Source organism: Lygodium microphyllum, chromosome 15 (genome assembly GCF_053477565.2).
Source record: "Lygodium microphyllum isolate KBCC chromosome 15, Lygodium_microphyllum_v1.1.10, whole genome shotgun sequence".
Lineage (NCBI taxonomy): Eukaryota > Viridiplantae > Streptophyta > Polypodiopsida > Schizaeales > Lygodiaceae > Lygodium > Lygodium microphyllum.
Genome location: NC_141149.1, coordinates 133,823,471 through 133,837,238, shown reverse-complemented (window position 1 = coordinate 133,837,238; position 13,768 = coordinate 133,823,471). Strand labels below are relative to the sequence as shown.

The 13,768-nt window shown below is 51.5% G+C and overlaps 1 protein-coding gene across 4 annotated transcripts in view; it reads left to right on the top strand.

The window, feature by feature from the left end:
• Positions 1-13,768, top strand: part of LOC148025096 (Metallopeptidase M24 family protein) — a 170,229-nt gene that overhangs the window by 106,189 nt on the left and 50,272 nt on the right. The window lies entirely within an intron of this gene.

Here is a 13,768-nt window from a genome sequence, read left to right as displayed (position 1 = left end):
GACGATTTTATGTTTACAGGAAAAGATTTGAAGATGTGTAACTAAAGGTAGTGAGGATGCATTGACAAGAGAACAATGTTATGATTGTGGTAATCATACTGAAGCAGAGAACATAGATGGACATATATACTTTGTTTCTGCATAGGACTTCAAAACATGGAAGCTTCTTGTGGCCCACTGTAGCTGCCCACTTTTTCTTCCCCCTTCAGGACCTATTTTTCTCTCTGCCCCTTTCCTGCACTCCCCACAAAGATCTACTGTAGCTTCCCACCTTGCCTTCCCCTTTAAGACCTAGTTTTCTCTGTGCCCCTTTCCTGCACTCCCCACAAAGATCCTCCCTCCCCATGATCTCTTTCATGTGACATATTTTTTCCACTACCTCTTCCCAAGATCAACCTGCCCTTTCTCAGTTCAGCCCCCTGCCCTGCCCTGCCTTTTATTTTTATTTTTTGCAAATAAAATGTGGCTGATTATATTACTAAAAAAAAACTGATTACAACAGAGTGCTCATGCTCAACAAACTAGTTGGAGCTAATGCAAAGTCACAAATACATCATGTATACAAGCCTCTCAAGGCGGTCTGGGGGGGATGGGGGCAAGAAGCCATGGATGGGGGGTGTATTGCCATCTGGGGCTGCCTTCCTGCATCACGAAAAACAGGTCCTCGCCGCCCCAAGTATGCATGAAATGACAACGGAGCTCTTGATGAGCCCTGGACTTGCCCTGCACCTGATCCCAACGGCCGCGGAGGGAGTGGATGATGGAGGTCCAGAGCTCTGCTAAGGTCGCCTGTACTCAAAGTCTCTCTCCGCCGAAAGCCTCCTGACAACGCGCCTTCCAGATATGCCATCCAGTAAGACTCCCAATGATCTCCCATACCTTAGAGTGGACTGCTGTGGGCTCCAGTACCTGGCGGATGGGTAGAGCCTCCAAACCGACCATTGCGCACGACTCTGCCTCCTCGATGATGAATATCGTGCCCTGCATCCCGGCCTCATACAGAAGGTGACGGCCCTGGCTAACTGCCTGCCTGCAAAAAGCTCCCTACGAGATACATCCAAGGCTGGGTGCTATACAGCGAAGGATGCGGCATGCTCCTCTTCACACGAGCTGCGTCTCCTCACATGACCAAAGGCAGTGCTTTGGGGTTTCCAAAGGCTGTTGTGTGCAGCGCTTACAACCTCCCTCCTTCTGCATCTGGGCAAGCCAACTTCCCACCGCCAAGCCTCCATGTGTCACCAACCATAAGAAATACGATACCCTCCACGGCCTCCAGCTATCCCATAGGCAGTGCTAGAAGGTCCATTGGAACGGCTCTGTGATGCTGTGCTTTGCCCAGTGCCTGCTACGTGACGGCGCCCAATCCATATCCTCCTTCATCAGTACGTGTCTGCCAATCTTGGCAGTGTACTCTAGGAACCTCGGTGGCTTCTTGGCGACTGCAGTGGTCAGCTATAGCCACTCTCCTAGATTCAACTCCAGCTCATCAAGTGGTCTGCCCTTCCAGATCCAAAGGCGCCACTCCCTGAGCTTCTTCCAGAAAATATAGGGATCCAGTCGCCATGTCTTCCCATGAAGGCCCACCACCTGAATCCTTCTCCATGAAGGGGTAGCTATCCTCTCATCCTGTTGGCCTCTGTCAAGGGCCAGATGCCCCTCCTGAACGGTGAAGAAGGTCCCTTGTGGGGCGCTGCCCACTCCACCTGCCACCTGTAGGGGCATGATTGTGGGTGAAAACCTAGCAGTCCAAACCTCCCCGGGCTCTATCAACACTCGCATTAGGGGAGCAAGCCACTCCAGAGGTATTGCTGAGTTTATCTCCCTTCTCCTCAACTCCACTCCTCTCTGGCAGCCTAATATTCGCTGTAGCACCTTCTTGTCTGCCATCTTGTACACCTCACACCATGTCCTGATGGTAAGAGCCGGGCCGGCCTCCCAACCAGCCCACTAGATGTGGGGATATTCGCTAATCTGTGCCCCTTCTGGATCTTTGACCTGGGGGTTCCAGATCACTGGCTGACGGCCTATCTCCTCGTGGCAGCCTGAGGGGCTCTGGATTAGGGCCTTTTGGAGGCCCTGCCACATGCGGAGTAAGCTGCGTAGGAAAGGTGATCTTGGGGGGGGGGGGTGATCTAGGCTGACGTGAAGATCCATCTCAGGGACGGCCTCCACTCATCGCCAAGTCTCGGTCTACAATCCTAAAGACCGTGCTGCAATAAAACCTTCGAGGTCTACCCGCCTAGTGTGAGGCCGTAGACAACTAGCTTGCCCAAGAGGGCCATACTCTGATACTCTGGGTCTATGATCCCAAGCCCTCTCTCTGACCGATGTCGTATGATGGTCGCCCATGTCACCTTGGCCATGGAATCCGTGTAGCCATTTGACCATGACTAAAGGAAGTTCCGCACTAGGCGGCGAAGTTGCACTACGCAGGATGAGGAGAAGCACCAACATGAGGCGATATACCAGGCCGTCGCTAGGAGGACCTGGCTAACCAATAGGGCTTGGCCGGCTAGTGAGAGGCGAGCCGTGCTCCAGCAGGTCAGCTTCCTCCGAATAGAATCAAGGACAGGAAGAAACTGCTGGGTGGGGATGATGTCAAGTCCCACCTAGAATCCTCGATACTGGACAGTTTGCCCTCTGCTCACCCATCTAAATCCCAGGTGGACGCCCCACTCCGTGCTAGAGTCCGGGTCTGTTAGGAAACCAACCGACTTTCACCAGTTGATTTTCGCTCCCGTTGCAAGAGAGAACACCTCAAGAGCTAGCCTCACTCTCTCCAGCATGAGCTCATCGTCCTCTATGTAGAGTGTTGTGTCATCTGCATACTCTGAGTCTAACAACTCAGTCTCCTCTCTCACTGGAAGTCAGAGGCCTTGTAATCCGCTCACACGTGACCTGAGGAAATGGGACATCGCCTCTACAAAGAGTAGAAATAGGTACGGGGCTAGGGGGCAGCCCTGCTGTACCGATCTCTCCAGCCGAAACTCCTCCCCAGGCCTACTACCTATGAGAACCTTGCTGGTGGCTGATCTGTAAAGTGCGGAGACCCCGCTAATCCAAGCTTGGGGGAAACCTATCCTCACCATGGTGCCCTCTAGGAAGTCCCAATCCACCCTGTCATAAGCTTTCTCAAAATCCAAGAGTAGTACGGCTAGTCTCTGCACACTATGCTGAGCTGTGTCGCCTCAAAGAAGGTGAATACATTGTTGAGGATGCTCCTATCGTGGACAAAGCTTGTTTGTGTGTCATGGATGATGTCTGGCAACACGGGGCGTAGTCGCCTACCCATCATCTTTGCCAATGCCGTATAGGCCACTGACAATAATGTGATTGGTCTCCATTGGGAAAGCTCCAACCGGTCTCCCTCTTTGGGGAGAAGACTGATAAGGCCTGCCGAAAGACTCTTTGGCATCTGTCTTGTAGTGAAGATCTCTTGGAAGGCCTTTAGTAGGGGGTCCTTCACTACCCAGTAGGTAGTGAAGAAGGCCTCAGAGAGGCCATATTCTCCCGAGCATTTCTGCCCGTCCTGTGTATGGAAAGCCTCCTTCAGTTCCTTCTCTGTGAGGGAGGCTAGGAGGGAGCATCCCATCTCCTTTGAGACAAGGGATGGGATGTGATCCCAGACCTGCTGTCTACATCGCTGCCCTCTAATTGAGGCTGTTTCTTGCTGAAACAATGACTGTAGTAGTTGATGGCGATCTCCATTACCTCGTCTGAGCTAGAATGAGTCTTTCCATACTGATCTCAAAGGTTGCGTATCTGCTCTCCTGAGGAGCGAGGCTGGTGCACCTGGAAGAACTCCTTGCACATCGTATCTCCCTTCCTCGCCCAGAAAGCTGTTGAGGTGCGGAAAGAGAACTCCGAGCGCTTGTCCTCTAGGTCAGCAATGGCTGCTCGCGCGCAGACCTTCTGTGCGTGGAGGGTGGGATCCCCTAGTGCCTCCTATAATAATCTCTGTGTGGTTGCAAGGTTCCACTGGAGTGCTCTCTCTTCCTCCCAGCTTTGCTGCCTGGCCTGTATGGCTGCCTCTTGTGGCAGATTCTGCTCGACTCGGCTAGGGCCTCTGCAATCTCCAGTGCGATCCGGTCTCGAATGTCCCACTCCTTGGTCCAAACCTGCTCTATGTGTCTCGTCACCTCCTCCCTCCTATAGATCGAGTTAGGAATCCAACAGGCTTGTGTGTCTAGGGCAGATGTTAGGGGATCTAGTGTCAAGAGAACTGGATTGGACAACGTGGTACCTGCCAATTGCCCAATCTGGCCTCCATGAGAGCCGCCCCACTCTCCCACATAAAACCTGTCCAACCGCTCCAGTAGGACTCCACCTAGCCGCTTGTATCCCCAAGAGAAGTCTAGCATTGCAACCTCTCCCTCTTGTGGAAGGCAGGGTCTCTCCCAGCATTGCGTGCTTCTACTGCCAGTAGAAAGACCTCCCATGCCTCCTGCTCCTCCCCCAGCCATGTCGTGATAGTTTCTGCCTCTGCCCTGTTGGTCCTCCAAATCTTCTAGGTTGTTGAAGTCTCCTCCAACGATCCAGGAGTCCACCTCTGGGAGTCCATCCGCGATCTCCACCCAGAACCTACTGCGTGCCCTAACCTGTGTAGGGGCAAAGACATTGAGGAATCCAAGGCACGAGTTCCCAATATCCAATTTGATCCATAGAACCCTCCCTGCCACTATCATCCCATGGTCTCGTACACAAGCGGTGAGACTCGGGCCAATCAAGGTGCATATGCCTCTACTCTTGCCGTGGGCACCTATGGCGTGCTCCCAATAGGTGTGTGAGCTGCCCGGGAGTACCTTCCATAGAAGTAAGATGTTGATCTGTCTGGCAAGGGCAGGCTGTAGCTCCTGCCGAACAATCAATTTCTTGGAACCATACGCCGCACTGTAGTGGAGACTATTCACATTTCAGGATGCAAGGTGTAAGCTCATGGGGAAACCTGCGACTGACCGAACATGCATCTGTTCGGTGTGGAGGTTGTTGATGAGGAGGAACAACTATGGGGCATGCAAGTATGCTTTGCCGTAGGTCTAGACGCCGAACTCTAGTCCCCCATGGTGGCCCTCGACCGAACCAAAGGGGTGATAGATGCTCCAGGTGGTACCATCAATGCGTCTATCAGTCATGTTGAGAGTCGTGACTCTGTACATTGGTAGAAACGGGCCGTCGGGTGCAGATGAGGGGGGGTGCTCGGTAGGGGGGTGGTGGGGGGAAAGAGGATTGAGGGATGGTGGGATGGTCGGAGGTACGTGGCGAGTGTGGGGCAGGGCTAGTGGCCTTGGAGGGGGGGGGGGGGGGGGCCTGTGGGCTAGGGTCAGTGGGGGGAGCCTAGGAGGTCGGGTCGGGGGGTGGGTGTGGGGGCTATGGGATCTCAGGTGGTGTAGTTTGTGGCGTGGGTGGTGGCTGTGGGGGACTGCGGTCCTGCCGGGTGGGGCGGGCAGGGGGGGAGTGCGGAGTGTGCTGCCGAGGGGGCGTTGCGCGGCCTCACGCTCCCTGCTGTCGGGGTCTGAGAAGTTGGCTGCAGCTCCCCCGGGTTAACTCCATCTTATCTTTGCACATGGGCATCTTAGTCCTCTGGCACTCGTCGCAATGTTTGACAAACTTAGCGGTGTTGCGGAATAGGGTGGGCCACCAGAGTTGGGATTGTAATACCTTGCGGGCAGTCGTGTCCCCACTAAAGTGCCCGCCAGCTATCCTGCCGTGCACCTCTCTCAATACATCATGCATCTCGTGCTCGCACATGCATCTACATAGCAGCCCTATCCCAACCTATAGAGTTGGCCAGCAATTAGTTGGTATGGCTGGATTTCTAAGATAAGTCTCATTAGCCTGGCTTTCTCAATAGGTCTTTCTGGCAAGCCGTTTTCTAACACTTTCCAAAGCTACGCTACAATCTACTACCTGATGCCCAAAGTCGTGGCAGTGCAGGCATTGCCCTGGTTGCCTCTAGTCCCAATGACCTGCTGCCTAAAGGAGTGACCTCCTACCTCGATCTCTAGGAACTTTGGGATACACTGTGTCTTTTACGGCCACTCGTACCTTTGGGACTCTTGTAGCTGTCACTGCATCTGCGAAGGAGGCAGGGAGAACTGTGCCAAAGAGTCGCCCAAAGTCCTCGACTCACTGGCGGTACTCTACCGCCTGTTCGGGGAAAAGTAAAGTGATTGGGTGTTTGAGAAATCTGTTGTGGAGGGCAAATGACTCTACAGTGAAGCCGCTATACCAGGGAACCATGTAGATGACCCCCTTCGTGGAGGCATAGGGTGAGCTCTCCACTAACTCACGAGCTGCATCCGTAGAGGTGAGTTGAACCATGAAGATCCCTTGGTCCATGAGGGCTGCCTCCACAATCTGTGCTGTGCCAGTGCACAGCGTGGAGTGGAGCCAATCTCGTAGCTGGGGCCTCGATGGGGAGTGTCCAACGACCTGACCAAAAATCGCGGTTTCTTTTAGCTCCAGCTCTATAGCATGGACTGCTAAGAGCTGTTCCTCAGAGAGGATGACGCACAAGGTGTTTGACTGGGGGGCACTTGCAAAATGCGCCGGCGTCTGACCAGAGGTTTCCATTGTGCGTCTCTACTGAGAAACGTGCCGATCACACTGCTGAACTGCCGGAGGGGGGGGGGGGGGGAAGTATTGCTGCAATTGGAGGGAGCAATCGGGGGGGGGGGGGGGGGGTGTGCGATGTCGATGAAGGGGGGGGGGGGGGGGGTTTCTGTTTTCTGACGGTGATGGAGGCACCGGGCGCCACAAAAGATGTTTCCAGACTGAAGTCGCACGGGTGAGGGGACTGAAGCTGCCGGTTGAAAGGGATGGGGGACATGGCGGGAGTTGGGGGGGCTGGGCGTCAGATTTGGGAGGCGCAGAGGGGTCAGAATGGGGGGACAAAGGAGAACGTCAGGCTGGGCGTCTGATTGGGGGTCAGCGCAGGATTGGGGGGGGGGGGGGGATGGGACTGGGCTGGGTGTCAGATCAAAACCAGGGCGGAGGGAGGTTGGCCCGAAGAGGTTTTACTGGCGGAGCCAGAGCGGGGGGCAGTGCTGTGGGAAACAGCTTGATGGCACGACAGTCTGGAAGGGGGGAGAGGCACAACGCGTCGCTGGAGGGGACAGGCAGCGAAATGGTTGAGTTGCGGGGGGTGCTGTGGCGAGTCAATGGGAGAGACGGGGGTTGCGGGAGTGCGGTGGCAGGTCAGCGATGACGGGCGACGGAGCTTCTATCGCTAAGTTTCTGCCCTGCCTTTTATGTTTTGTCAATAGACAATTTATCTGATCAGATTAAAACAACGCATTGAACATTGGCCCCCAACCTCCACCTGTCTGCCTCTCCTCTTCATGTGCAGCCTCACACCTCCCATCCCCTGTCTCTTTCTGCCACATCTCTCTCCCCCCTTGTGGTGATGTTCCCCCTCACAGCATCCTGCCTGCCCCACTAGCTGCCTTCTCTTCTCCCTTTTCTCCTGCCACTGCCACTCTTCCTCCTAACTCTTCCCTCTTCTTTGCCTTGTCCTCCCTCCTCTGCACTCTTTTTTCCTCCTCTCTCTCCTATCCTAGTTGTAGCCCTTTCCAATTCTCTCCTGCTCTCTACTCTTTGGCTCTGCCACTGTCTTGGTTTAGACTTTTTCAAACTTATCAGAATGGGTGAAACCCAAGTCTCATAAAGGCACATAGTTCTCAAAATCAAGAACAGGGAATATGCGGCCCGATTGTCTCCTACAACCTAAACCACACTAACTTGTGATTTCTAGTGGATATGCAAAAGTATTCTCCCAGACGATGAGAAGGATAGAGTATTGACTAGCAATGAATGATAGAATCTCTCTCTTTTTTTTTCCGTAAAAGGTAATTGTATTAATTACGAAAAAGTTTACATGATTACAAGATACACGATGGCTCTACCCCATCGTGTGTACACACTGACTCTTTACAAGAACCAGACGGCCAAGGGGTTACAAAATCATGGCAAAGGCGCTGAGGAAATTGCCATATGCCAGGGACGTAAGTCCTCTCGAGAAAGTATGTCAGAGTGCCAGAGAAGATCTATCTGCCAATACAAGAGACCTTTAAGCCTAGCAATATGCCGCTGAACATTATAAGCGGAATAAAAAAGGAAAGCATTCCGAATGGTCCAGTTGTGCCAGCAGCCCCAATATCGAAGAAAGTGAAACAAGATCTTCATATGTGGCTGTGTCGGGGTGTGATATTTGGGCTGCGCAAAAACCCAATCAAACGGGCGTAGCGAGAAGCCAACCACCGCTCGCCAGACAGCTGACAAGAATGACTAGATTTTCTGAGCAAGGGGGCAAGAAATAAAATGATGATGGGCGGATTCCACAGTGGTGGTGCAAAAGAAACAGTTGCCGTTGGAGATTGGGCGCTTGGAAAGAGCTGAAGCAAGCGGAAGACCACCAATCATCACCCTCCAAAGAAAGACCTTATTTTTGAATGGTGTCTTATTTAACCAGCCCTCCATCACAGTTACCCTCCACCATGACCGGGATTTATGCAATCCCCATAGAGTATTAGCTTTAGTAACCAGCCATCGATGATCCTGAATCAGAAGATGATACACCTGGTTAGTTGAAGCCTTTTCTAAATTCAGCCTGCCTGCAAAGTCCCAGTCCTGCCAGGGATGATCCGTAGCAAGGGCAGGAAAGGGTTGTCTGCTCTGAAGCACCATCAAAAGCTGTTCCCATAAATACCTGTATCCACGAGGGATCCTGAAAAGCCTCCTGGCTGTACGAAACGACATCAACACATTGTGACTGGCAAGGGTGGCATCCGCAACCGAGGTTAAGCCCAAACGTGCCATGCGGTTGAATTGTGGTCGAAGCTCAAGTTTACCGTCCCACGAAATTAACCGATTGAAAAGAATTAGTGGCTAAGCGATCCTCCGCTGGATGCCACTGAAACTTCCGGAGGACCAGTCTCCAGGAACACACCAAATGGGCAAGCAGAGATGAGGAAGAACTGGAGAACTGAGAATCGGCATTAAGAACATGCCACCAAGAACTGCGGATTTGGGTATTACCATGTAGAAGCCCGTGATCCTCAAGAAAATAACGGGCTATGATGACCCACATATGATAATCCGAGCACATGGCGCGAAAAAGAGACCAGCGGAGTGCCAGCATATGAGTCTGGGCATCTAAAATAGCCCCTCCACCCATGCGTTTTGGGGTGCACATATGCGACCAAGAAACCCAAGAAATACCTGCATGTAAGGAATCCTTCTTCCATAACATGAAACGAATAGACTCAGTAAGATCATTCAGTGTAGTAGTAGTCCAGGGTAGCAATGGCAAGAAATATGTAAGCATTGGCAACATAATTGTCTGGGCTACTTTGAGGCGAACATGGAAGGGCCAGGCTTGAGACTCCCAATACAGAAACTTAGCCGTCAGTTTCTGTGAAATCCACTGTAGTAGCTGCTTTGGGGGAACATCAACACCCAAAGGGTAGCCAAGATGCCTGACAATGGAGCCACGGGGGACAACCATTCCTTGCCAGTCCAGTGACTACAAATCCGACTCCGTGCAGCTGAGAATGGCCATTTTCAAAGCGTTGATGCGAAGACCAGAAGCCTGACCAAAGAGAGCTCAAACATCTAATGCTTTGTGAAGATTATCTTTGTCCGTACGCAGAATCATAAAACTGTCATCAGCCAAGGATTGACCAATGAAGTGCTGTCCAGAGGGAAGCAACAATCCAGCCAACTGAGTAGAGGCTGCCATATGAGATAACATTGAAAGAACCGGATGAGTCGCAAGGGCAAAGAAGAGAGGACTCAAAGGGCACCCCTGTCTGACAGAGCAGGCAAGGACAATTGGCTTGGTAACGCCTCCATTCAACATGACTCGCGAAGACGCTGCAACATTAATAGTGAAGATCAGACGAGACATCCGGGCACCAAAGCCCATAGGAGACATAAATTCTGCAATGAAAGACCAGTCCAGATAATCAAAAGCCTTTTCCAGGTCCAATTGAACCAGTACGACCTCCTGATTTGAATGCCTTGCATAATCAATCACCAGTTGTGCATTTAATACATTGTGCAAAATGTTTCTGCCCTTAATGAAACCATATTGGAGAGAATGCACAATGGCAAGAAGATGCTTATGGAGGCGAGTCGCCATGACTTTGGAAAATATTTTATACATAGAACCCATCAAAGAAATTGGGCGCCACTGCTTCAACATGGATGGCGAAGGAACTTTTGGAAGCAATTTAATAAGACCTTCTTTTCAAGAGGAAGGCATGATCCCCATTTCCCATACCCGCTGAAACAAAGCCGTCAAAGGTTTCGCGAGCTGGGTGGCAAAAAGCTCAAAGAACTCATTGGTGAGACCATCCCAGCCAGGACTTTTATCCTTGGGCAAATGTAACAGAACATCCATAACCTCCGACTCACAAATATCTGCCTCCAGAGTAGATTGCAAGTCCCGAGGAACCTGATTGCAGACCAGATCATAAAAAACTGAATGAGCATGAGCAATTTGGCCTGAAGGAGGAGAAGTAGAACCAAGAAGGTCGAGGAAATAATTTCTACATATATTCACAATCATCTGCGGATCAAGAACCATTTGACCTTCTGCATCCTGGAGCCTAGTCATATTCTCTCGAGCAAGAGAGGCATGGAGAGCTTGAAAGAACTTATGGGTCTGACACGCACTATCTTGCAAAGTCTCCGTCAGATGTTGCAATTTGACTTGCTGATAAGATTTCAACTGAAACTCTTTAATAAGATCAAACAGACGCGTTGCCAGTGACAGCAGAAATGCATCATCTGGAGTGTCCACCAGCAAAGAGCGAACCAGAGCCAGTAGTTCCTCTGCTGCTTGTTAGCACCGCCGACAAAGAGAGGCATGATGGATCCCATACTACCGAGCAACCGGCTGCACATTAGAGAGCAATTGTTCAAACGAAGCAGTGCCCTGAGATGAGAAATCCAATAAGAATCGATCAATCAATTGCTGCATATAGCCCTAAAAGAGTGCATGCTTCAAATAAGACGAGTTGAACCGCAAAGGGAGTCTATCCAGAAATTGCTTGAAAGGTGCAATGGGTTGTGCAAGGATCTCAAGCTGCAAAGGGAAATGATCCGAGAAGGCATATTGTTGTAACACTTTCATTTCGAGCATCTTAGGAAGGAAATCATCATCCTGCATGATGTATATGCAGTCTAACCGCGACCATGTTGTGGCATACTGGGCAGAATGGAAGGTAAACCCTGTAGAAGAAGGATGCAACCAAGACCAGAGATCTTGCTTAAGAACGGCAAAAGCCAACTCCTGCCACATACGTCTTTCTGGCGCATCCATTACCGAATGCTCTGATGTGGACTGTGAAGAATCAACACACACATTAAAATCCCCCATCAAAAAACCCCGTCTACCAAGGGACAAGGAAGTCTGCAAGGTATGCCAAAGCTCCCGGCGAGATAAGGGATCATTCGGAGCATAGAGGCCAAGTAACCATAAGATCTCTCCTTCGAATAAAATTTCAATTACCACAAAGCGGCCATGTACATCATTCTTGATAAGAACCGGCTGATATTTTTGATGTACAATCATAAGTACACCAGAATACTGTCTGGCATGTGTCCCTGCATAGAACAAACGAAAGCCATGGCAATCCACAACTTTACCTGCTTCACCGTGACTCTTGTGCTCAACAGCAAACAAGACATCCCATTGATTCTCATGCAATATTGTCCACATGGCATGTTGCTTGTGGCGAGAACAAATTCCTCGCACATTCCACGTGGCTATCTTCATGTGGATTCAAAAGAAAATTAGGTACGAGGCACAGCTTGCCTCGATGCGACCTTTTTTGCGAGAATGTCTAGGACACCCTCATCCAAGAAATCAGCTAACACGGCAAAGGAGTTCTGACGACCAGATTTGGAAGTAGATGGCATATCCGCTGTCTTGGGGATGGAACGGGGGATAACGACAATCCCATGGGGTAATGACGTTACCTCAAGTATCAAAAGCCAGCTTAGCAGGTGGACCCTTTGGACCATCCGAAGATACTCTCCTAGCTGGCTGTTGACGGGGAGCAGGGGAAACCATAGCAGGAGCAGAGTGCTCTGAAGACATCATTTCTTTCCTGCGCATATACGTACGCATAGAATCTGGTGGGGCAGCAGACATAGTATCCATCATGCCAGTAACAAGCCTATTGCCTTTTTTCGCACGTACATCTATCCAGTCGTTGCCACTAGAATCCAAACCCGAGACCTGTTGTTTACCTTTATTCAAAACTTTGGGTGGCATCCTGCGACGGCGCATCGCACACCATATCTTCCATGGGCTGCGCAACATGCTCGGCATCTGAAGTGTGTTGCTTCTCTGGGCATTCAGCCATAAAATGCCCCAATTTTCCACACGAAAAGCAATGTCCTGCAAAGTTGCCCCATTTCAAACAAAAATGTAAAGGATGCATGCCAGAGTAGTTAATACGTAACCAAGCAGGCCTTTTCCGAGCAGTGTCCCATAACATACACAGGCGGTTGCGATTCATGGCCCTTAGGCTTGGGGGGACCAAAACAGTGCCCACAGCGGCCATGGTATCTTTTAACAGTGGCCAATAAACAGCCGGACAGTTTTCCACTTCAACCCACACAGGGCATTCACGTTGCAGTAGACGCTGAAAATCTGCCATTGGGCGCCATGGCACCACATGGACCAGGCGGCGATCCACGAACAATGGCTGAACATCTTCCATTGCAGAGTCCGAAAAGACTTCCTGATTATGTTGAACATAATCGCCCAGCAAAGTGTTGGCAAACTCCAACAAGTGCTCCCAATCAACCTCCTGGGAGTCCACAGAATCAGAAGCAACCTGAGCATACGAATGATCCTGGTGATCTATTGTCCTTGCCGAAGTATGCTTGGTGCGTATGCCCGCTGGCTGAAGCTCAAGAGCAGGGGGCATCTCCTCTGTGCACGGAACCATGTCCTCTGGTTCCTCAGTGTCAGAATCCGGACCAAGAGCTGCCACCGTTTGGTCTATGAAAGCTAGATCCAGGCCAGCCATATTGTATCAGTACGTATGTCAGTCAGAGGCCGAGTGAAGAACTTGCGGGAGGCAAAGACACACAGGCCTCTCCCTCTCTCTCTCCCTCTCTCTCTCTCTCTTTCTCCCTCTTTTCTGTACAGAGGCGCTGTCCAGGGGCGTACTCTGCAAGGGCAGCCGATGAAAGCGGAGCTTTACCTGTCAGCCTCAGTTGCGGCCTGTCCCAAGAACCCTTATAGCAAGGCAGAACCCTAACAGTGCAGGGGCAGAAGGGCGAAACAAAGGCCTGGCAGTCGACGGTAGAGCGGGACAGTCTGGGGCGCAGGGCAGGGGTCGTCGTCAGCCGAAACCCTAACTGACAGGGCAAAGGGGCGAGAAGCAGGCGCGGAGGTCGTAGCTCAGGCGGGTGAGGGATGCAGGCGATGGGCCGTCCGAACGCAGGGCAGGGGACTCAGCAGCCCTGGACAGGGCATCAGGGGCAAGCGACGGGCCTGTGGGCGACGAGTAGAAGGCGTCTGCAGGCGGCGATGATCAGACAACGACGACGTGAGGGCAGGTGACGACGACGAGTCAGGCGATGACGATGCCCCCCCTCTCTCTCTCTCTCTCTCTCTCTCTCTCTCTGCCTGTCTCTCTCCGTATTGCATCGTCCGCCATGGCAGCAGCTCTCTGCTTCTCTCTCTCTCTCTCTCTCTCTCTCTCATAATCGGTAATTGTATTATTTACGAAAAAAGAAAAAGAAA